The sequence below is a fragment of the Leopardus geoffroyi genome, chromosome D3 (assembly GCF_018350155.1).
Source record: "Leopardus geoffroyi isolate Oge1 chromosome D3, O.geoffroyi_Oge1_pat1.0, whole genome shotgun sequence".
NCBI classification, from domain to species: Eukaryota; Metazoa; Chordata; class Mammalia; order Carnivora; family Felidae; genus Leopardus; species Leopardus geoffroyi.
In genome coordinates this window covers 44,678,607-44,703,532 of record NC_059339.1, presented here as the reverse complement: position 1 = coordinate 44,703,532, position 24,926 = coordinate 44,678,607, and the positions used below count along the sequence as shown (strand labels likewise).

General features: G+C 40.5%; 2 long non-coding RNA genes across 3 annotated transcripts in view; both read left to right on the top strand.

The window, feature by feature from the left end:
- Window positions 1-24,053, top strand: part of LOC123588578 — a 38,516-nt gene extending 14,463 nt beyond the window's left edge. The window contains exons 2-4 of the long non-coding RNA XR_006707912.1: window positions 17,962-18,450; window positions 23,330-23,520; window positions 23,769-24,053. This is a non-coding gene — a long non-coding RNA (uncharacterized LOC123588578). The remainder of the gene's footprint in view (window positions 1-17,961; window positions 18,451-23,329; window positions 23,521-23,768) is intronic.
- Window positions 742-1,545, top strand: LOC123588580. Of its 2 annotated transcripts, none has more exons than XR_006707916.1 (2): window positions 742-793; window positions 1,196-1,545. It is a non-coding gene; the product is annotated as an uncharacterized LOC123588580 (long non-coding RNA). The 2 variants fall into 2 exon arrangements; XR_006707915.1 differs by having other exon boundaries at window positions 1,106-1,545.
- Window positions 24,054-24,926: the final 873 nt, after the last annotated feature.

Below are 24,926 nucleotides of genomic sequence, written 5' to 3'. Positions count from 1 at the left end.
ATAAAATAAAGGGTCAATCACTCAGGCTTCTCAGTAAAATTGTCCCACATAAAGATTGATTTCAGTCTCACTCCCACTGTATTCTAAAAATCCCACTTTCTAAAATGGTGGTTTCCCACCACACAACTGGCTCGGAGCCCAGAGCTCAATCTCTAGAGCTTTCCACAGAGTTCCAAGTATTGCAGCCTTTGCTTCACTGGACACCTGGAAATAGAATTGTCCTACCAAGGGTTAAATTTTAAATAGTTAAGCTCTTCTTTTGCAATAATAATACTTTACATGTTTGTAATGGCTCACAGTCATTTTGAATGCTGACTTAATAAAGAGATGTGTATGTCCGATATTTAGAAACTGAAGGATACCTTTAGGAACTGAGCAAAGTTTCCAGTCTGACACCTGATCTACCAGTCTTGGAGGTGGAATCAGCAGATGCAGAAAAAAACAAGGGCCAGAATAGAATTTTTGTTTATGATAGTGGCCAATTGTTTTTGGAAATTTTTGTTATATATTATTTTTGAAAATGAAGTTTTTGTTTCAGAGTGAAGCAAATCTGTTCCTCAGAAACAAATGCTAATATTTTTTCATTTTTATTTATTTTTTAAATGTTTATTTATTTATTTAGAGAGAGAGAGAGAGAGCATGTGTGTGCGTGCAGGTGTGCAAGCAGGAAAGGGACAGAGAGAGAGAGAGAGAGAGAGAATCCCAAGGAGGCTCCATCCGCACTGTCCACGAAGAACCCGACTCGGGGCTTAAACCTGCAAATCGTGAGATCATGACCTGAGCTGAAATCAAGGTGGGACACTTAACAGACTGAGCCACCCAGGCACCCCTAATTTTTTTTATTTTAAATTTTTATTTATTTATTGAATGTTAATTGTTTTTTAAAGTACTCTCTCCTTTTGACTAGTTTCCAGCCCAGATATTTTTTTCCTTTTCACTAGCATGATTTTATCTTTTGTAAAATAATTTGGGGGCATGAATCAAGTGACCACAACCAACATAATAATATTAGTTGTTTTGTGTTATTAATCACTCTGGTTGGGGTACTATTGCTCTTTGCTGTATCCCAAAACTTTTTTTTTTTTTTTTTTTTTTTTTTTTTAAGGGCTAATGCTCTCTCTTCACTTTACACTGAGGTTTCCAGGCGTGTTTTCCAAATTATCCACTCCCCTGTGATTTACCCTACCCTTCACAGGGGCCCAGAATTAAGTCTGCAGGAAAAGGCTAGCTCATTCTCATGACACGGAAGGCCATTCAAAAGGAAAGGAGTAGTTTCGAAACCCTTGTTTCTCAACTGTCAGCATTGAAAATCTATGGAGCAAGTGGACTTCAACGGATATAATCTTTTCGGAAAGTAACTTGATAATCTGCTTTACTAGTTGGAGAACTTATTGTGTAACATCACAGTGGTGGCAAATTGTACAGAATTTATATGACCCACAACAAGGAAATTATTAAATATAGCATATCCACACAGTGGATCATTCTATTGCCATTAAAAAACATGTTTTTGAAGAATATTTAATAAATGGAAAAATGCTCATCTTTATGGTGTAATCATCTTTATGGCTGGCAAGATAAGGAAGGGCCTTTATTTCCTCTGTGTGTGTGTGTGTGTGTGTGTGAGTTTTTCTATTTTACAAGTTTCTATAATGAGCATGTGTTATTTTTTTGAAATAAGAAAAAAAAAAAAAATCCCAGGAATTCAGGAAGGCCCAGGCTGGGCCCTCACCCTGGATGTGAATGAAGTCTGGCTGTCAGTGGGTCAGTAGATCAGTCAGCAAATGTTTATCCAGTGCTTACTTTGTGCCAGGGACAAGGACAAACACCGGGGACACAAATGACTTAAAAATAAAACAAAACAACACTTACCAGGAGGGGTACCTGCTCTGAGGCAGAGTTCACAGTGAGTCTTGATTGTGTGAGCAAATGCAGATGCTTGCTGTCCCATCGGTAAATGCTAATTACTGGTGCCCTAAAGAAAAGAAACTAGTTTAACAGACATATTAGTAACTTTTTAAAATCCAAGATACCGATCATCAGAAAGTCCACCTAATCTAAAATTTCTTTCTCCTACATGCTATTTTTAGGAAAGAAGATAAATAACAAAGAAATAAGATAACGTAGATATAAATTTTTTAATTAGCTTATTTCCTACTGATGTTTTAATTGCACCATGCAATGAGAGTTGCTGTTCATACTAACATACGATACTGTCCAATTTTAAAGAATACTCTCCCTTCGGGGCACCTGGCTGGCTCTTGATCTCAGGGTTGTACATTCGAGTCCCACGTTGAATATAGAGATTACTTAAAAAATAAAAAAAAAAAATTAAAAAAAAAAAAAAGAATACTTTCCCTTCATCTTTGTGCTTGGATTCTTTGAAGAATGGTGTTTAAAGGGTAATGTTCAGTTAACCAGAACCTCTTAACCATTCTGGTTAAATGGAAGATTCCATATTTAGAATTTAATGAGGAATCATGAGGAATTCAGCTTGAGATGAAAACAGTCAATGAAATTTACATCTGTAAGAAGCTTATGTTTAAATATTATTATTATTATTTGCAAATAATAGAGTAGATTATAATGATGAACGGTGCAAAAAAAGCCAAGAGTGATAGTCTGATTGATAATAATTTTGTTCCAAACTACATCTTCTCTTGAAGACATATCATGTTATCCGTATACAAATAGAAGTAATATACTTTTTAGACCATCCCTGATAGGAAGTAAAAAACCTCTAGGAACTGGAAACTAGTTCCAATTGTGCCGCTATCTGATCCAGGCAATGTATCTACCTCCTTGGGGTTCATTTTTCTCATCTGTAGAATTGAAGTGGCAATTGCTACTTCTTTATTATTTTACAGTAATGATTTAAGAGTAACTAATATATGAAAGGGCACCTGGGTGGCTCAGTTGGTTAAGCATCCTACTTTTGCTTTTGGCTCAGGTCATGATCTCATGGCTCTTGGGATCAAGCCCCTCGTCAGGCTCTGTGCTGATAGCATGGAGCCTGCTTGGGATTCTCTCTCTCTCTCTCTCTCTCTCTCTCTCTCTCTCTCTCTCATTCTATCTCTCTCTCTCTCAAAATACATAAATAAACAAATAAAGGGTAATGTATGAAAAAGTGGGTGTGGTTCCTTGGCAGAATGAGCTATAACTAGCCGAGGAAGATTCAGCAAATCAGGAGCCAGTGCAGATACATGAGGGTGCTCTGTCATCTCCAAGCCTTTGGCAGCCCCCTTGTGTCTTGATAACGGAAACAACACAGGCTGAGCACTAGATACATATTCTCTTCTTTTGCTCTAATGGAAGGATGACCTAGGGCTATATGGGTTACAGAAATCTATGAAACCTGTCCAAGGAAATTACAACTAATAACAATAGAATGAATAACAAAAATAGTAAAATCATCACTTGGAAACAGTAATAATTGGTTCAGAGAAGTATCAACAAAAGCTAAAATTTGTCAGTGAAAGTATAATGAGAAACAAATCCCCACAATACTAAGAGAAAAATAGTAACTTTACAGTAACAGAATCTGACACCACCTTCACCAGGTGATTAAAGTTAACATTACTTGTAATGGGACAGATGTACATCATGTGCTTCCCACAGCGATGTTCTGAGAAGGACCCAACATTGATATGGTGCTATGAAAAGTCCATGAGGAGATGAGATACAGGACAACTCAGCTGAGGGTCATTCTATAAAATGATTGGCCAGTACTTTTCAAAAGTATCAAGGTGCAAAAGGCAAAGAAATATTGAGGAAGTTTTCTAGATTAATAAAGACTAGGGAGACACAAGGGTTAATGCAGCATGTGATCCCTCACTGGATATGGAACCAGAAAAAGGACACAGTGGAACAATTGGTGTGGTCTGAATCAGGTCTATAGATTTGATAAGAGTATTGTATCCATGGTACTTTTCCAGTTCTGATCATTGTACTGTAGTTAGGTAAAATGTTATCTTTGAGGGAATCTGGATGAAAGGTATATAGAAATTCTTGGTACTAACTTTCTATTTTTTAATTTTGGGGGATACATTTAGAAAAAACACTGTCCAGGATAGGCAACTGGATAGAAATTTCTTAAAATTATTTTTGTGAAGTGATACTCAGGAAATAAACAGAAATCTGACTTACTTACTGTAACATGTCAGGGTATCTCAAAAGACCCCTTCTTAAAAGGAATTAAAGATGGAGAAGATCATTTGAGAAGTGGTTTTCATTTCCCTTTGCCAAACAAAGAATCATAGAATCTCATTGCTGGAAGGAACCGCAAAGGGAATATTGATAAAGAAGAAACCAGCCACAACCTTCACATCCAACAACAGAGAATCATTTATTATGCTTCATGCACTCCATGGACTGAAGCAACAATCTAAAGTTATCTTTGTGAGAAATCATGTAGCAAAATAGAAACATGCTTATACCATAATTGTATTCCTTTAAAAATCAGGATGTGGGGTACCTAGGTAGCTCAGTCAGTTAAGCATCCGACTCTTGATTTCAGCTCAGGTCATGATATCAGGGAAAAATAAAAATAAAAATCAGGATGCAAAATATATGTACACTCTCTATAGCCAACTACCTAAAATATGCATACATGAAGAAAGACAAAGGAAATGCATGGTGAATTCAGTTAAGATGGTAGAATTGTGGGGATGCCTAGCTGGCTTAGTCAGTAGAGCATGGGACTCTCGATCTTGGGTCATGAGTTCGAGTTCCACATTGGATGTAGAGATTACTTTTTTCTTTTTAAAAAAAGTGGAATTGTGGGGAGATGTTTTTCCTTTTTCTATTTTACAAATTTCCTATGAAATTTTAAATTGCAAATGTTTTTATAGAGAAAAAGTGAAAGTTCTCTTCGTTTTGAGCGAAAATTTATCCTTCTATATAATAAATCCTAAATCTGCTTTCACACAACTGCCTTGCATACACCCCCTCCTCAGCCATAGATACTAGAGACCTCACACACAATGATGTGGCCCAGGCCCTGGGCCACTGTGCCCGAGTGCAACCAGCCTTCCTGGGCTCTTACCACTTTGTATTTGATGTAAGATCTTTCATGTTTGGGAGATAAGTTTTGGGAAAGCCCATGTGAGCAGCCTTAACGTCATAGCATTTGCCCAAAACTCATTAGACATTGTCTCTGTTCACCTTTTTCATTTTCATTCCTCCCCTGGGGCTGAAGCTTCACTCCTTTGCTGGCTGTCACCCTTACATACTGTCTGGTTCTCACCAGTCCCACCCCCATTCCCAACTCTTGGAGGCTGAACTCTATTTCCAGGGGATGAGTTTGCCCAGGCTGCTGTAACAAAGCACAACAGACCAGTGGCTTAAATAACAGAAATGTATTATCTCATAGTTGTGGAGGCCAGAAGTCCAAAATTAAGATGTCAGCAAGATTGGTTCCTCCTGAGGGCTGACAGGGAAGTCTCTGTTCCAGGCCTTTCCCCTTGGATCTTTTTTTCATGTCTCTTCACATTGTCCCTTCTTTATGTGTCTCTATGTCCAAGCTTCCCTCTTCTTAAAAGGACTAGTCACTGGATTAGGGCCCACCCTTATCTTAACTTGATTATATCTGCAAAGACGTTATTTCCAAATAAGGTCACATTCTGAGGTACTGGGGTTAGGACTTCCACACTGGAATTTGTGGCAGGGGAGACACGATTCGACCTATAACACTCACATCCAGAGCTACTGATAGAGTATGGCTTCACATGCGATTAGATCACCTGAAAGCATCAACATGCCTCTGACCTGACACTTTCTAGAGACTTCCACTGTTGAATTTTTTATCAGATCCCTTTGAACAGACTCATGATCCTTTGGCTACAGGGGGTTATTAACCTGGCTAGAGGGCTATCCCCATGGGTGAGTCGAGTGTATCTGCCCATCATAAAGAATCTATTTTGCTTATCATACAAGTTTCATTATTACATTTGTCAATGGAAAAAAAAGGAAGTACTGTTTGATTCTCTATAGTCCTATTGTGCATATTTAAATAGTTATGGATAGTACTATTGTACATTTTTAAATAATTATAAAAACATTTTAATTTTTTTGTCACCCATTTGTACGACAATTATTTTTTCTTGATAGAGATTACTGAGCATTTTAAGAGGTCATTTAAAAAAAAGTTTTTGTCAGGAACCACATGTGGCTGTTTCAAGCATAAAAATGGATATGAAAATCTTATGTTCATGAGATCAGGGTCAGATTTTTCATTAAAAATTGTGGAAGAATTTTGTTGAGATATTTTATACAAATGTGCAATTTAGGGGTGCCTGCATGGCTCAGTTGGTTAACCATCCAACTCTTGATTTTGGCTCAGGTCGTGATCTCACAGTTCATGGGATTGAGTCCCACATTGGACTCTGCACTAAGAGCATGAAGCCTGCTTGGGAATCTTTGTCTCTCCTGCTCTCTCTGCCCCTCCCCTGCACCCCCCCTCAAAATAAATAAACATTAACAAAAATAAATCAAACATGTATAAAATTTTTAAAAAAAAGACAAATGATGGGGCACCTGGATGGCTCAGTTGGTGAAGTGACTTTGGCTCAGGTCATGTTCTCACAGTTTGTGGGTTCGAGCCCCGTGTCCGGCTCTGTGCTGACAGCTCGGGGCCTGGGGCCTGCTTCAGATTCTGTGTCTCCCTCTCTCTCTGCCCCTCCCCCACTGGCGCTCTCTCTCTCTCACAAAAATAAACATTTAAAAAAAAAAAAGACAAATGTGAAATTTAATTGTTCCTCATTACCTTCTGGCCAAATGGTATATAGTAATGTTCTGATTCTCTCCTCCTAAATATTCATCTTTATGCTCTTTACTGGGCTTCTACTTAGTTCCCCTATAACACACATGAATCGCCTTCCCCACTTCATAGACATGCTTCCTTTGAAGAGGGCACAGGTTTGATTTCCTCACTATGTGTAAGTCTTAAGTCTCATCCACAAGGTTTCAATGAGAACTTTATGTTTACACCTGATGTTATAACAGTTACTTTGCTTGTTACCTATGCCTTGTGTGTTTGTACACAGACATCTAAGGCACCAACTATTGTTTCTGGCCTCCTTCCCAACTCTTTTCTCATGTGAATCACGAAACACCTCCCGCTCCCTTATTCTTTCCGTACTATGCCTATTACTCTTCAAAGTAACGGGATTCACAGGTTCACCTGGGTGCTTTCCTCCCTTCCCTTATTTATTCTCTTTTCAAGCTCCATCGGTAAATTATTATTTATCCAGTAAACACCTGGGCCCGTTATTATTTCCCAATTTTGTGAGATGCCCTCCATCCCAAATCAGAAGTCCATAATTTTTATAACATAACTATCTAGAATTAAGATAAATCCAAATATAGTAAAACAAAACCATCTTCATGACCTGCCACTCATGTCTCAGACCTTCTTGCTTTCAAACTCATAAATGGCAGTAAGATACAAAGGAAATGATGGACTGGGCTCCCAAGTCACTCATTTCCACAGGGGGCAGAGTGATCACTTTTCAAAATCCTGGGTATTATCTTCAAAAGCAGCCAATCTCCCTCACTCACTTTAGCCAATCCCAATATCCTGTCTGGATCTGCCCCATTTCTATGCCTACTGCATTGCCTTAATTGAAGCTCTCGTTATATTCTGTTTGAAACATCGCAGTGATCTCTTTTACAGGTTAGTCTCCACGCTGCCATCAGAATTATTGCCGGATGCTTCTCAAAAACTGTCCGTGGCTCTCGTTACTACACAGTGAAATTTATTGTCTTTGACAATATGGCCCCAGGCCTCATCCTACTTTTTGTGCCAATAATCTTGTACAAAAGAGAAACTTGCAGTTCTCTGAATGTATCATATACGTCCATGCTTTGGGGTCTTTTCCCATTCTCTAATTACCTAGCTATTATGCCATCTTTCAAAGCTGATTCAGAGACCTTTCTCTGGTCTGCCTGCTTCTCTGTACTTAGCCAAGGTTAATCATCCTTCCTCTAGCTCCTCTTTGAGCTCTCCCACTATATCTCTGTTGCCTGGCAGACAAAGATTGCATCAATATTTTTTTTCCATCTCCACCAGCACTTGACCCAGAGCCTGGCATATAAGAACTTGATTATTAAATTTCCAAGAATCTGTGAGCTAATTATTCTTACGTTGGTTATTGAAATTAGCCATTATGGAAGTATTTATACCATGGAAAACACTACAATAAGAACTTTTTTGAGAGAGAGAAAGGGAGAGAGAGAGAGAGCTGCTTCTGAAACATTTACCAGCACACCACCGATTATACAAATGATACATGGGTGCAATAAAAATCAACGGTCCCATTTAATAGCCGCCATATGCAACCCCAATCTCTTTCCCAGAATTCATCACTCTGGTGTGTATCTTCCAGACCCCCTTTCACATGTTTTATGTATTATAACAGGTGCTGAGTTTAAGCCCGTGAGTTCATTGCCCCTTGTCCATGAAGCTTTCTCTGGCTGTTTCTGACATCACCTTTGCAACTCCTCTGACTTCTTCAGCACCAACTGCATCATTTCCAACTTCTTTGTGCCTTGTGTTAGTAAGACTTTAAGTTGTTTGGAGAGAGTGATCATGCCTGAATTTTCTATGGAACAGACCCTCATTCAGATGAGTAAGTTCAGGGGATCGAATGTACCTCATGGGGACTGTAGTTAACAATACTGTGTTCTATACTTGAAAGTTGTTAAGGGAGTATCTTAAATGTTGTCACCACACACACACACACACACAAACAGTAGTTATTTGAGGTGATGGCCTTAGCTAACCTTATTGTGGTAATCACTTTGCAATATATACATATGTCAAATCATCATGTTGTACACCTTAAATTTATATAATGTTATATGTCAGGTACATCTCAATAAAGCTAGAAAAAAATTAAAATCAAATGAAAAGAACAGATCCTAAAAATGTCAGTTGTGTAGTTCTTTGCACCTACTAGTGCAGTCTGAATATACCATTAGATTTGAAGGTATGCAAACAATAATAAAAATGATTGGAGCTTTTTCCTTGTTTCTTATATAAAAGGCAACTCTGATTTTCTCAGGGTATTGCAGTGTTTGGGGTGAGGGTTAAAAGACAAGGGAACAATGCTGTGTTTCTCTCTGTTAGCATGTCTTTAGGTAGTTAAGACTTTATCCCTCCTTGCTCCCCTCTGCCAGCCTGGAACCATCCAGTATAGGAGAGAACTTCCATGCTCTCAGAAAACAGAGATTCTATGCCTTGCAGTCTTTCTCTGTGGGTATGGAGCTACCATGTGATGGTAAATCTGCAGCTGTGCCCGGCAAGACCCTGTAATACAGCCTGAGGGCCAAAGTGAGACGCCCAGCTTGGGTAGCAGACCCAAATTTCAGAAGAGGTCATATCTAATGAGTCCAGTGCAGCTGAATTTCTTTATGACCTCCAAGAAGCAGAAAGAGGAGGGAGTCTTCCAGCAACCCCTGCCCCACTGTCTACCACAGTCCCCCGTAAAGTGAGATCACCACACCATCCTATCTGAAAGACACTAAGCAAAAGGCTGTAGTATAGATTAAGGCCAAGCGAGGCCAGGCCTTTCCACAATAACATGATGCAATTTGGATATCCATGGCGAGGTGATAGAGGTCACAGCTCACAGTTCTGATGAGTTGTTTTCTTAAGTGTTGAATGAAAAAGTTCAAGCGAATGTGGGTATACATGGGAGGACTTAGTCCTCTTAATTGCTATATGACAGAGGCAATTAAATCTTCCCCAGAGATGAGAAATTGCAGATATGGCTACCCTGTACCTGCAATCGCTTCAGAGCCATATGGAAAAACTAGGAGGTGGTGTTCTCCGTTGAAGGAGAAACGAGTCCTGCGTCTTTTTAAAAGTCTTCCTGACATTCTGAATGTCTTTTCTTCACTTCTTTTCAAGCAAGTGAAGAGGGTTCATTCCCTTTCATTCAAAACTTCGCTGTTACAATTTAGGGTAATTATACTATAAGGCTCACTTCTGGCAGATTCCAGGAAATGGGAAGCAAGTAATTGCTAGAGGGCAGAGGCCCCAAGAACTCACCAAGGCCAGGGGCCCCCAACATCTGCATTACCAATACCCAGGCTGACACAGCAGCAAAGCCAGTCTGGCAAATTCAGTGCCCTTGACTCACCAATAGACTCTTCAAGTGGGATCCCTGACAGCCAGCAGCCCTGCAGCCACTTTGTTTTTCTTTCCCGAATGGGCATAGGCAATCGCCTCACTGATTTCAAAAAGCAATTTTAGCGTACAGCTCTGGTGTGGTCAGCTTCAATATCTCCCAGAGCCAGCTGTACATTGTAGATGCGTCTGGTGCGGGCACCTGGGCTTCCCTCTGCTCGGAATCTGCGGAAGAGGTGGGAGATATCACAGTGTTCGGTGCACTATCCTTTCAACTTTTATGTAGCCTTGAATGTTTCCAGGAAAAAAGGTTGAAGGAAAAAGATGAACTGAAAAAGGTCACTAAATTTCTGACTCACAGTACCTAGGATATTAAGTCTGATGAATTTGGTCCTTCCCAAAGCACAGCAGCAGCCCTACCAGGATCTAAAAGCCCTTTGAATGTAAAGGTGGTTCTGTCTGCCTGACTGAGCACCAGACGGGGCGGGAGGGATGGGCTGGAGCCACCAGGTGGGGACAGGACTACCGGAGTAAAATATCCCAACTTCCGTCAGGGGAGGGGGTCCCCCTGGAGCCTCGGGTCTGCCCAAGGAAAGCTTGAATAAGGACATTGTAAGTGGAGCAAAAATCTGAGCTGCAGAGCTGCACCCGCCCCGCCCCTAGGAGCAATGGTGCGCTACAATTGCTCCCAGGTGCAGCCCCTCCCCTGGGAAGTGGCCTCCAAGGACATCAGGACCTCACCTGGTTCCACAGGGCACCACAGATCTCCACCACAGGGATCACTTTCCCAGGTTCAGACCCCTCTGCTACCAGACTGCACCTACTGATCTGAGTGAGTCCAGACCTTCACCCCACTGCAGCTACATCTTTGACCTGGCCATCCGGCCACCATACCCCCCCGACTTTGGAGACTGGGAGCAGTTGAATCATTCGCCTCTTGAGAAAGTGAAAATTCACAGCATATCTTGGCTCCCATTTCAGAAATCTTCAGGACTCAAATCCTTCTTCTCTTTCATTTAATGTCAAACGGTGACCTTGTCCCAGCAACCTGGCCCCCCAGCACCCACAAGCCCTTCCTCATGCAGTTCCTTCCTCCAGATAGTGAATCCTAACACAGATATTTTCTGGTGAATGTTATCTCCATTCCACACATGAGAAAACTGACATGTCGAGAAGCTAATAAGTGGTAGACCCAGCATTTGGAACTGGTCTCTGTTTCCAAAAACTGCCCTTTATACCTTATGTGAAAGTGTTTTTTCCTAAGTAATTTCATTTGAAGTGGAATGAGTAACTTGCGTTCTGAAATAGTGTTGAAAAGTAGGCAAAATTTATCCTCCTGAAAGGGTGGCATTTCTGTTCCCTTGAAAAGACCCACATTCTGTTCCTTTTCTCGACATGGTAATACTGTCCTAAAGGGGCGAGGCCAGTAATATCGCCCCCAGAACACCCAGTTCTGTCAATGCTGCCAGCAAGGGCTGGAGTGATCCCAATAGTTCTTCCCCAAAGTCTCTGGGAGGCGCCAGTAATGGAGTTGAGAACAAAGTCACCTGCGCTCCCCCGGTGACTCTGACCTTTCCTCTGTGTCCTCGGTTGAACCATTAGACTGTTCTATTCCTTAGCTCCCAACTTACAAAATGGCCTTAATTATGTTTGTGTTAGATATTTTGCCAGTCATCTGGGGGGCAAAAAACTGGTAATAAATATAAAAATATGTTAAGGCTAAACATAATTGTATAGATTTTTAAATGTGCATGTAAATATTATTATAGAAATCACAAGCTGTATTAAGGCAAAGTGTAAGCTTTATTTTCTCGTGCATAGCCAGTCACCCAGATGGACATGTGACATGCTAACAGTGAATATGCGTGGTTCTGGAAATGTAGGGGTTTGCTTCCCTTACTGTACTTCCCCATATTATATAGCTCTTTTAAATTTATATTAATTCTAAAGTCAAAAATGAAAAAAGAAATGTGTTCCCTAAATACTAAGTGATAAGTGCTGTGCTAGGGATGCAAAGATGAATAAGGTAAGGTTTTGTTCTCACAATACAGACTAGCAACGGAGGCAGACATGTAAACCATCTATGACTAACTAGGAAAGAATGTAAATGGCTTTTATAAAAAAGACAAAAAACTTACAAATTGATGACAGTTGTATCATACAAGTAGACAACTTTTCCATCTCCTGAAGGAAGCTGCCATTGCTCAGAATATTTTGGGAGGATTCCAGTTTGAGAATTGTATTCAGATTCAAAGGCTCCTTTTCTGAGTGTTTTCAATGGCTGAAAATATTCATCCTTTAAGGATAAATTCAACTTTTAAAGATTGTATTTTTAATGACCTCTACACACAACATGGAACTTGAATTTACAACCCCAAGATCAAGGGTCTCATGCTCCACCAGTGATCTAGCCAGGAGCCCCTAAAACATTTTCTAAAGAGCCTGGAACATCCTGTCATATCAGAAAGAAAAAAAAAAACTATGGAGGAATATTAGGGTCGTGTCAAAAAGACATGAGAGCCCATCTGGAGGGACTCCTACCGGACAAAGATGTGCCCATTTGTGCATCAAAAAGGGTAAATGCATTGGAATGAAACACAGCAAATGTGTTTAAGTCTTTGAAATCATGATACTAATAAAGAAACTGGTTGTTCGCCTGTAGAAAATAGCAGGGAACAAAGTCATTAGTTTGAAAACTAGTAGACAAAGCATTTAATGTGCCTTTTTCCTATATAAACAGTATCTCGGGGGAACTAAATAGGTGAGGGAGAAGATTCCCTTTATTAAGAGATTCCCTTTATTAATAGAATTCATCACAATTTTTGCAAGTCCTAATGAATTCATTGTCCAGGCAATGACCATCAATGGCTACAAACAGCATAAAAAGAGACAACCAGACATTATGTACCTCCTAAGGGAAGTATACATACTACCTATGAAGTAACCTTGATTTTTTAAAAAAAAATCTGCATCTTATCAAGTCTCAGGTACTGACTATCAATTTGTAGGAAAAATAGAGGATATTGAACATGTTCTAAAAATACCACAGGAATATAATCAGTACATCCAGGCTATAGGAACCGTATAGGACTAACAACCACTGTCCTCAACATGATCCACAACAATAAATGTACAGTGGAAAAGAAATTAAACAAAAAAACATAAATTAAGAGACATTTGAGATGTATCAATTGATCACAATTATGGACTTATTTAGATCTGAATTTAAGGAAAAAAACCACTCATATACATTTATGACAATGAGAAAATGTGAATGTTGACTGGATAATTAATGAAATTAAAGAATTATATTTTTAGGTATGATTATGTTATTGTGCCTATGTTTTTTTAAGAGTTCTTATCTTTTAGAATGCATACTGAAATACTAATACTTTTTATTTCTAAGACACCACTGGCAGCAAAGTTTGAAATGATTCTTCAAATGTCTTGTCAACATAAGCATTTTTAATGCTGGACAACATTATTTGCATTAACGACAGTCTTACGTGGCTGGTAAATCTATTATGCAGATAATGCAAAAGAGAAATTTTCAGCACATGCAGCATTTTCAGGATAAGTTTTGATCTTTTCAATGAGATGCATTTTTACAAATCAAATTATCAAAGATTAAAGAAACAAAAAAAATAGCATCAGTGAAATTTAAATCAAGTAAGCACAATCATATCTCGCTGGAGCGTGTATTGGAGCAGCCCTTTAAAAAAGCAATTTGATAATATACATTAAGAGTTAAAAATCTCTGTGCTCTCCAACCCAGTAATTCCACATCTGCAAATGATTTGAACTCTAGAAAGAAATTATGCACCAAGATATTCATTGTAGCATTTTTAATAATATCCCTAAATTTAAAATTACCCAGTCCTACAGGAGGAAAAGGGTTAACAAATTTTGATCCAACAATATACATTAGAGATTATATTTATGATGAATCTCTAGGAACACTAAATATTCTTTTTTATGTTAAGTAAAAAAAAGTGAGATATGATATTTTTACAAGACTTAAAACTATATAGTTTTAGTTATAGTGTTTAATTTTAATTTTGTTTCATATGTTCAAAATCAGATACCATATAAAAGAAAATGGTAATTTTGAAATGTTGCTTTTTTCCCACTCAGCTTAGGGGGAAAAATTAACTCTTTATGAATACCTTGAAAACAGTGTCTTTTTCTTTGTTAAATGGCATTTTATGAAGTGACATTTACACACACAGAAGAGTGTAAAACCATGGATTTATTGCTCAATAAGTTTTCTCTAAGTGAGCACCGACATGTACACACCAGAACAAGAAATCAAACATTTCCAGTGCCCCAAAAGCTCCCTCAGGTCCCCTCAGTCACCACAACACAAAAAAATAACCAAACTTCATCATCGTAAATAAGTTTTGCCTAATTCTGAGGTATATAAGTGGGACCATGAATATGTACAGTCGACCCTTGAGCAACATGGGCTTGAACTGTGAGGGTCCACTTCTACATGGACTTTCTTCAATAAATACAGTACAGTACTGTAAGTGTATTTTCTTTTCCTTATGATTTTATTCATAACATTTTCTTTTCTATAGTTTATTGTAAGAATACAGTGTATAATGCATATAACATACAAAATATGTGCTAATTGACTGTCAACAGTAGGCTATTAGTAGTTAAGTTTTTGGGGAGTCCAAAGTCATAGGTGGATTTTCCACTGCATGGGGGGTCAGGGCCCCCAGCCCCCGTGTTGTTCAAGAGTCAGCTGTACTTCTTGATGTCTTTCTTTTTTGCTTAATTTACATTTGTAAATTCATCTACATTGCTACCTTTAGCAATAATTCTTTCTGATTGCTGTGTAGTGTTCCCTTATGTAAGTGTAGCATTTAAATCTATTCTATTGATGGACATTTTGTCTCTCTAGTTTTAGGCTGTTACAAATGGTGCTTCAATAAGCATTAGTTCTTATACATGACTTTTGTTGCACAAATGTACACATTTCTATTGAGTATATACCTAGGAGAGAAATTGTTGGTTGTAGGGTATATGTGTGTTCATTTTTAGTGAATTCTGACTTAAAGTTTTCCAAAGCGTTGTGCCAATTTATACTGTCATGAAAAGCGTATGAGAGTTCCAGTTACTCTACCTCCCCACTAACATTTGATACTATCAGTCATTTTAATCTTTGTTATCCCAGGAAGTATGTAGTCGTATGTTATTGTGGTTTTAATTTGCATTCCCCTTATGAATAATGAGTTTGAACTCTTTCCCATATGTTTATTAGCCATTTGAATATCTTTTTTAAAAAGTAAACTCTACACCCAATGTGGGGCTCAAACTCACAACCCGAAGATCAAGAGTCACATGCTCCACCCACTGAGCCAGCCAGGGGCCCCTTGAATATCTTTTTTAGCAATATGCCCATTCAAGTCTTTTGCCCATTTTTCTATTGGATTGTCTTTTTCTTTTTAATTTGTAGGAACTTTTTAATATTCTAGGTAAGAGGCTTGTGTCACTTTACTGCAAGTATCTTTTCCCAAGAATGTCTTGCCTTTTCACTCTCTATGCTATGTCTATATTGGGTTTTCCAAAAAATCATTATGTGGAAAAAAGACAGCATAAATAATCTCAAAATACAAACGAACAAATTTCATTTGTTTTTTTTTTCCATTGGTGAAAAAATCTGTGACATTCCCCTTCTTATTTTTGCTTCTTTCCCCACATTTTTATTTATCATTGTAAAATAATAAAACTCTTTTTAAAGAATAATTATAGTAGAGTCCAATGATGAAACCATTAAATACTAATGATAATGATAAAGCAGAAGGGAAAAAAATCTGGGAAACAAATTTGATTTTATCATTGAAATGAAGAAGGAGTTTCTATTCTTATTATTAGAAAATAGAATTAAAATAGAGGATTCCTAAAATTCCACTGGGAAGTGCTCAGGAGATAATACTGTGGATGGAAGAGAGAGCCTTGAAGGCAAATTGTCTATGGGGAGTTGTGTGCTCCTCATCTTTCCCCACTTGTCTAAAGAGCAGGCACCTGCTGGATCATCACTTACCTCATGTGACATGACACAGGGCGCTTCAGCAAGCCTGTGAGTTACTGTGTCTTTCTTGGGATCAGAAGGACTTAAAGCAGGTGGCAGTCTGGTAGGTGAGAACTCTCCTGGTCAAACTTGAAACACTTGTCAGGACACGGGATCAAACTATTATCTTTATATATTTATATATTCATGTTGGGACCATGAATTTAAAAGAAGATAGATGCAAGTCTACTTTCAGTATTCTTTTCTGAACGTGAATTAGAAGATGCGATTACTGAGGAGGAAACCAGTGGAAATGAAAACGATTTGGATGTGTGGTGAGCTGCACTGTTCCATTGGGAGTGATTTTTACTAACGTCAACCTCACCCATTTGTGCTTGGACACAAGGCACAACTTCCTTCCTTTGCCATTCCTAGAGGGTATTTTTATGTCTTCTTTTGAATGGATTTGTTTTATGGGGACACAATTATTTTCCTACATTACTTCATAACTCTGGGAACATATTCTTAACCTGGAAAATTCTTTTTTTTTTTTTAATGTGACATGAAGTGTTTTTGGAAACTGCAGGTACCTGTGAAGAAATATACTAATTCTGTTTAGTTCTATTTTCCCTTCCCACCCCGCAAATACTCAAAAGACATTCAAAGATCTCATTTTTATCTTTCCCAACCATGTAAATCTATAGAGTTTCCAACTGTAAAACAGGCAACACGAGACACCTTTGGATGATGCATGGAGACTTAAGTTTACCTTCCCCATGCATCTATGATCATACTAATACATTTCTTAAAACTTCCATGTTTAAAGGGTCAAATCAAAGTTCAGCGTTGTCCCCCAAATAGGTGAACTGCTCTTTGAAAGTGTTTGTTTATGACCCTGGAAAGTATTTGGGAAGGACTCAGGGTACAGGATAGCCCAAAAGGGCCTGGGTCCTGTCTGGCACAGTTAAAGGCATGAACACCCTCCCTGAAGGACTGTACTCATGTTTCAGGAATACACAACGTGCACAGTTACCTGGATCTTGCCCTGGCTCCCCAGCCTCAGCCTAGCAGGTTCTGGCCATGCTCCCCTCTCACATTCCCAGTGCAATGAACAGCTCCCCCACCCCTTTCCTCTAGTCTCCCCTCCAGCCTGACCAAACCCTTCCTTCCTACCTAAATACTCACAAAGCACCAGCACAGACTTCGGAAGCTGGAAGTCACATGACCATGGTGACTTTGCCACCCTTTTATATTCCTTACTAACGTCCACTCTGAAGTGTGGTTTTGTTTTTAATTTGTTTTACCTTTTACAACATTTCTGTAACCGTGACGAGATCAAACCTTGTCACTGACCTAGCGCAGCCAGCCCTCAATGACAGGGTGTGACAGTGTCCTCTGTGTGACTCTAAGATTCTCCTAAATGCCCTATACTCTAAGTGACGTCAATGCTGGCAGCAATTAAGCTAAGGCAGTTTGTGTCTCTGGTTTTCCTTTACAGCATTGCCACTGAGACATCTGTCAAACTATATACAGTTACTTAGAGGGGCAATGACAGATATGTTTTGGAGGAAAAACACACTCTGGAGACCCAAACCCATCTGAGAGTTTCCCCATATATTCCATCTGGGCTCTTCCTTCCCAGGCTGCTCAGAAAAGCAGCAGAATAAGGGTTTAATTTCCTATTTTCTTTTATGAACTAACCGTGAAAGAAACAACCTGCAATGTCAACAACAAAAAGTAATTGCTCGAGTCTCTTGTTCTTTCAAGACTTAACTTCCCCTCCCCTTCTTTTTTCTTGTGTCTTGCTCTACAGAAGCACAAGCCAAATCCACTGAAAGATGCGCCATTGAGAAGAACAAATAAGTCCCTAGTTCCCACTTCTTCTGATTCTCCAGCCGTCCATCCCTGGAGATTCTTTCTCAGCCAGGATGCAATCTTCATCACCGGGAGAATTTGACCCTCTTCTTTGAAACACTTCAGGGTGTGGTGGGTTTTTTGGTCTTTGTTGCTAAGTACAGAGTTACTTAGATGCCTCCTGCATGAGAAAGGGGCTGTTTTCCTCTTGACTTTTTTTTCTACTGAAGTGACTGGAAACAGGTGTACAGATTGGGACATGAGATGGTGTAGAAATCCTAGTACCGTGGACCATGCAGGAAGAATCTCTGGGTGAGGGAAGGGTCGCTCTTGATTCGCCAGAGTATCCTACATCGGCTTGTGTGTCATCCAGCATGCATAGTGCCAAGTTCTGCTTCCTAAGCCTTTTCTCTTCCTTAGTGAGTGACAGATAGGGGAGGTGGATGAGGTGAGATACCTTTCTATTTGGGTCAACACCAGTAAATTAATTAAGAGTAAGCAAGGTGTTGGAGGTTGGTTTCCAAAAGAAATAGTCTGTTAGAATCATCTTTTTTCTGTTTTCAATTCATCAAAGAAACCATAAAATCCCTGAGATTTTGAGCTCTTCAGATGATTCTAACAGGCAGCCAGTGTTGAGAATACTAGTCTCCCCCTCCCAAATAGACACCTGTCTATCAATAAGGCTTTTTTTTTTTTTTTTTTTTAGTAGGCTCCATGCCCAGCATAAAGCCCAATGTGGGGCTTGAACTCATTACCCTGAGATCAAGACCTGAGCCAAGACCAAGGTTGGACACTCAACCGACTGAGCCACCCAGGCGCCATTCTATAAGGCTTTTGAAGAAAGTGCATTAAGTCAGTCCCTTTGCTTGGAATGTATTCAAATAGGCACTACCTGGAACTCACTCCAGACCCTGGAGCCAGCATGTTAGAGAAGCAGCTGTCCCTGACAGGGTACTAGGCACCCACCTCGCTGTTTCCCATGAATATGTTCATACAGATGAACTCTGTTGCAAGTTAACTTTAGACCAAAAGGGAGAAAAGCTGTCTCACAAATCCAGAGAGATGTGGACGAGCACGGGAACATTTGCCTCCTGTCCCTGATCCCCTAGACCGGGATGCTGAGTACTATGAGATAATTCTGTGTGTATAAGTTGTAGGTCTTTTACAAGGATCCTATTCATTTGAACCCCACAATTTTCCCTTTCGGGGATGCCTTATGGGTAGGTCTTCAAATGCAGAAAGAGTCACCATATAGGTCACTCCAAGTGACATATATGTACATATATCTCTCCCACACACTCAAGCTTAATGACAAAAGTCCAGCTAAATCTGAATTCATTAGACCTCAAGGAGGCCATTTGTCTCTTAAGGAAATGAGCCTTACACAAAGCCGCATGCCCCTTCGGAGCTTCTTTGGTGGAAGCAGATTCCCCACCCTCAGACTGGATGCCCAGAGTGCTGTAGCCTGATGACCCAGGGGGATGCCAGTTACCCGTAGGTACAGGGCACCTCCGGTGTGGCCATAGCAGGCAGGCAACTGCAGGAATCTGGTCTCCTCACTACGGGGTTCAGCTGTCACACCTGCTATCTTTATCGTTTAGATATATTAATGGTTTTCTTTCATTCACTCACATAAATCAAAGAGGCCCACATGTTCCAGATAACTCTAGATAAAGTGTGGCAGCCATCCATCCAAGGCAAGCCATAGCACAGTGTAGGAAATGCTCCCTGCACAGCAGCCTCACATCTCAGACTTTCGAGGAAATTCCCAATATATTTATAAAGCAGGTGCCTGCACACATATAATGCTAACTATCGGTTAACACCAGTGTGAGGGCCTTTCAATCCTCAGTGGAAATAGAGCCATTGAAAATATATACCTGAAAAGAAATCAGTTTGATTTATACAATCCCTGACATGTATTTAGAAGTGTAACAGAAGAGCCAGCCATATTTGTTTACTAAAAAATATGCCAACGGGTACCTGGCTGGCTCAGTCAGTAGAGCATGAGACTCTTGATCTCAGGGTGGTGAGTTCAAGCCCCAAGTTGGGCACGGAACCTACTTAAAGACAAAAAAAGCCAAGAGGTGCCTGCGTGGCTCAGTTGATTAAGCGCCTGACTTCTTGATTTTGGCTCAGTTCATGATCTCACGGTTCATGAGTTTGAGCCCCAAGTTGGTCTCTGTGCCACCATTGCAGAGCCTACTTGAGATTCTCTCTCTTTCTCTCTCTCTCTCTCTCTCTCTCTGTACCCCTCCCCTGCTCATACGCTCTTTCTCTCTCAAAACAAATAACTTTTTAAAAAATATATTAAAAAAAGGCCAAAACTCTACTTTTGTGAAAATGCACTTTTAATATAGCCAAAAGTATATTAAAATTTACAATGAATTGAAGACTCACAACAACCACACTTATCCGTGGAGGGATAAAACACTGGCACTGGAAGGTTTATCCCTATCCTGTAGGATCTGGGCAACCCTGTTGTTCCCCTTGTCTTAGAGCTTGGGTTCTGCACAGGAGGACAGCAGTTTCCAACTCAGAGGGGGATTTCTGCTGTCCAGATGCTAAGGCTGTCTTCATCCAGGTGGGAACTTTTCAAGTACTGATGGCAAGTGCTGGCCACGAAGGCATAGGAGGAGGGTAACTGTTCTCACTCCGTCACTGCTCCTGTCACTCCCCCACAACCAGAAGAAGCCCACCCATTCCACCTCCCTTGATGAAGGCCCCACTGATCCTTATGATGTGAGGGTTCTTAGGGTGACAGGAGAGGGAGTGCCTGGTTTCAATTTGGGGACACATATCTTTCACGAAGGCCATACTCTTGATGGCTGGGCCTGAGCCACTGCATTACCTCCTCCCATGGTGCAAGTGAGTATCCTGAGTCAGTGAAAGGTAGGATCCTAACAGAACAAGAGCAAGCATGGAAAGGGCAGGCAAGCCAGGCTCACAGAAGTAGGGAACTGCCAATGGAAGATCAAGTGAGGACCCTGGAATTCACCCTGAGTTGGGGACAGGTGCATGTTCACCAGAAGAACCAGATGTCTGCTTGAAATTCCACAGAGCCACAAGTGAACTAGAAGTAATGCTGGAACAATCAACAGATAGAGTAGATGGCAAAAATGAGATACATCAATCTCTAATATTTACACAAAAATTTAATAATTTTTTTAATGTTTATTTTTGAGACAGAGAGACAGAGTGTGAGCAGGGGAGGGGCAGAGAGAGAGGGAGACACAGAATCCGAAGCAGGCTCCAGGTTCTAAGCTGTCAGCACAGAACTCGATGCAGGGCTTGAACTCATGAACCGTGAGATCATGACCTGAGCTAAGTTGGACGTTTAACCGACCAAGCCAACCAGGTACCCGTATTTAAATAAAATTTCAATAATAACTTCAGAAAATGTCCTTTCTCCAGGCTCATTGAAATGTTTAACGTAAACGTATCTCTCCAAAATCTAAAGTGGGCAAAAACATCTTCATTTTGCCATCTTGAATCCACATCTTATTTTCAGTGTTTTTGTGCCATATTTTGAATGTTTATTAAGTTGCCTTCTCTGTTATACAATCAGAGCGTTGCAATGGTTTTGTTGTTATTGTTGTTGTTAATTTAAAACATGATTTATAGTTGGGGTGCCTGGGTGGCTCAGTCATTTAAAGGTCTAGACTTCCACCCAGGTCATGATCTTGTGGTTCATGAGTTCGAGCCCTGTGCCGGGCTCTGTGCTGACAGCTCAGAGCCTGGAGCCTGCTTCAGATTCTGTGTCTCCGTCTCTCTCTGCCCCTTCCCCACTCATGCTGGCTTGTTCTCTCTCTCTCTCTCTCTCTCTCTCTCTCAAAAATAAATAAACATTAAAAAATTTTAATGATTTATAGCTCATTGGCTTACAATTTTAATGTCTTTTATGAAAAATATTAAAATTAAGCAATGACTAATGCTTTGCTCTTGAGCAAATATGGCTCCCAAGAAATCAAATGAGTTATCTAATGCAATTTTGGGTATTTTCCTTATTCAGTCAACTGGACTTCATTTTTCTAGCTAAAAATCATTTTAATTTACACACACATTTATGTCTATCATTTAAATAGACATATCGTGATATGTCTATCATTTATGTCTATCATTATTTCTATCATTTATTTATTTATTAAAAAATTTTTTTTAATGTTTATTTATTTTTGAGACAGAGAGAGACAGCATGAACGGGGGAGGGTCAGAGAGAGAGGGAGACACAGAATCGGAAGCAGGCTCCAGGCTCTAAGCTGTCAGCACAGAGCCCGATGCGGGACTCGAACTCACGGACTGCGAGATCATGATCTGAGCCGAAGTCGGACACTTAACCGACTGAGCCACCCAGGCACCCTTATTTCTATCATTTAAATGTCTATCATTACGTCTATCATTCTAGACATTTAAAAGCTTAAGAAATGTCATCCAAAATAAGGCACCGAGGTTGATAAGAAGGACTCTCAGATCTAGAAAAATGAAGTCTGAAGGAAGACTGGAATAATTATTCTGAAGTGTCATCTTACAGAGGAGGGTAAAAAGGCATCAGTGGAAATGGCACTGTCACACAAGTGGCTCCCTCTCGCCCGGGCCAGCGTGGTCCGCTCCACTCTCCTACCCTGCCTTTGGGGTCCCCTTCGAACAGGCTCCTGGCTCCCCTTCACAGGTTACCTTGGGCACCTGCTGAATGCAGGGAGTTTACCAGATACTGTGAAGTCCCTTCGGCCTCCTAAAGCTCTGGCGTGTCCGCAGGTAGTTGGAGCTTTCCCGACAGTCTTGTCCCAGCTCTGGAAGGTGCTGGCTGACTTGGAGCCAGGGCCAGTGACAGAAGAACCTGATGCCTTATATTCACCATCATGTCTCATCTTTACTGCACATCTGTGAGGAAAACACTGTGCCTCTCCCTTTACAGATGAGGAAACTGAGGCTCAGAGAGCTCAAGTAACGGGCAAGGCCACAGGGTTCATTAGCAGGAAAGCCAGAATCCCAGTGTACGTCTGCCTGACACCAACATCCAGCCTCTCCCACCCCACACCTCCTCCTTCCACCCAACCCATGAACTGGGTTCAGGCTCCCTGAACTTTGAGCTTTGAACTATTGTTGTTTCCTTGAACTATCTCTAAACTTACCTGAGCGGATCCAGCACCTGATGTGATGGCACACTTATGCTTTCCCCTGTTTCCTTCTTCTGTTCTCTGGGTGATTCCAGTGGTAATGGTGGTAGTTGGTGAAAGGCAATGTGAGTTGAGGAAGATGAAGTAACTAGGCAGAGCCAAAGCAGTTTATGCCCCAGCATCTGGGGCTTTCCTCTCTCTCCATTTCAGGAGGAAGTGAGATGCCTCCAGAGGCAGATGTATGAAGGAGCAGACCAGCAACCAGGGCTGTGACTCACCACTTCCACAGGAACCACACCTGGGGCAACATCCAGCCCAGTGGCCACTCACCCTAAAGGCCTTCTTCACCATGTGAAGGGGTTAGCAGGCCTGTGTCAGATCTGCCTACCACCATAAGATGGGTAAGCTTCTGACACCAGACTGCAGGGCAGAATTCCAAGGTTCAGGAAGTTCCACTGACCCAGAGCTAATGCGGGCGATCTTGGGAGAAGCCTGTAGAACTTCATGATGGCCTGTGCAGGTCACACATGGGGAAAGTGGGGTTTGCAGGTGGGGGCCACAGAGGAAGCATGACCCACCCAGGTGACAGTGGGAGACTCAAATTCCCAGCAAACACTTGCCCTAATGCACACAATGGCCTCCCTTATAGGTCACTGCAAGAGCTCCATTGCCTGAAAATGGAAGGAATGAGAAAAGCCTGGTATGGAAAGCCAGGAGGAGCCAGCCCTGCCAAGGGATGAAGATGTTGTTTGTACCAGGATGGGTCCCAGCAGCACCATCTGTTGGTGAGCTCACTTCATTGAGAACATCTTACACAAGATTAGTCAGGTGTTGTTAAGAAAGAAGGAGAGAAAGAAAGACAGACAGACAGACAGAAAGAAAGAAAGAGAAGGAAGGAAAGGAAGAAAGAAAGAGAGGAAGAAAGAAAAGAGAAAGAAAGGAAGAAAGAGAGAGAGAAAGAAACAAAGAAAGAGAGAAAGGAAGAGAGAAAGAAAGGAAGGAAGAAAGAGAAAGAAAGAAAGAGACAGAAAGAAAAGAGAAAGAAAGAGAAAGAGAAAGAAAGAAAGAAGAAAGAAAGAAAGAGAAGGAAGGAAAGGAAGAAAGGAAGAAAAGAAGAAAGAAAGAAAGAAAGAAAGAAAGAGAGAAAGAAAGGAGAAAGAAAGGAAGAGAGAGAAAGAAAAGAGAAAAAAAGAAACAAAGAAAAGAGAAAGAAAGAGAAAGAGAGAGAAAGAGAGAAAGAAACAAAGAAAGAGAGAAAGGAAGAGAGAAAGGAAGAAAGAAAGAATGAGAAAGAAAGAAATAGAGAGAAACAGGAAGAAAGAAAAGAGAAAGAAAGAAAAAGAGAGAGAGAGAGAAAGAAAGAAAGAAAGAAAAAAGAAAGATAAGGAAGGAAAGGAAGAAAGAAAGATAAGAGAAAGAAAGGAAGAGAGAGAGAAAGAAAAGAGAAAGAAAGAAACAAAAGAGAAAGAAAGGAAGAGAGAGAGAAAGAGAGAGAGAGAGAAAGAAACAGAGAGAAAGAAAGAAAGAGAAGGTGTTCAAGGACATTTCCGGTGCAGGATTGGTCACATGAGGCAGCTACAAGGGAGCAATAGGGGCAGGAGCCCAGGGGCCTCCCTGGGGCCAAGCCAAGAGCTTCATGGGCTGCAGACACAGAGCTCTGCAGCTCAGGACTTTGCTTGACAGAAATTGACCAGCCAGCACAGGGAAATCTTTGGAAACTTTGGGCTCTCTGAAAGTTTCTGGATTATCTTTCCCCATATCCTACATGTTCTTGCCCATCCCTGCTTAAAAATATATAAATACATAT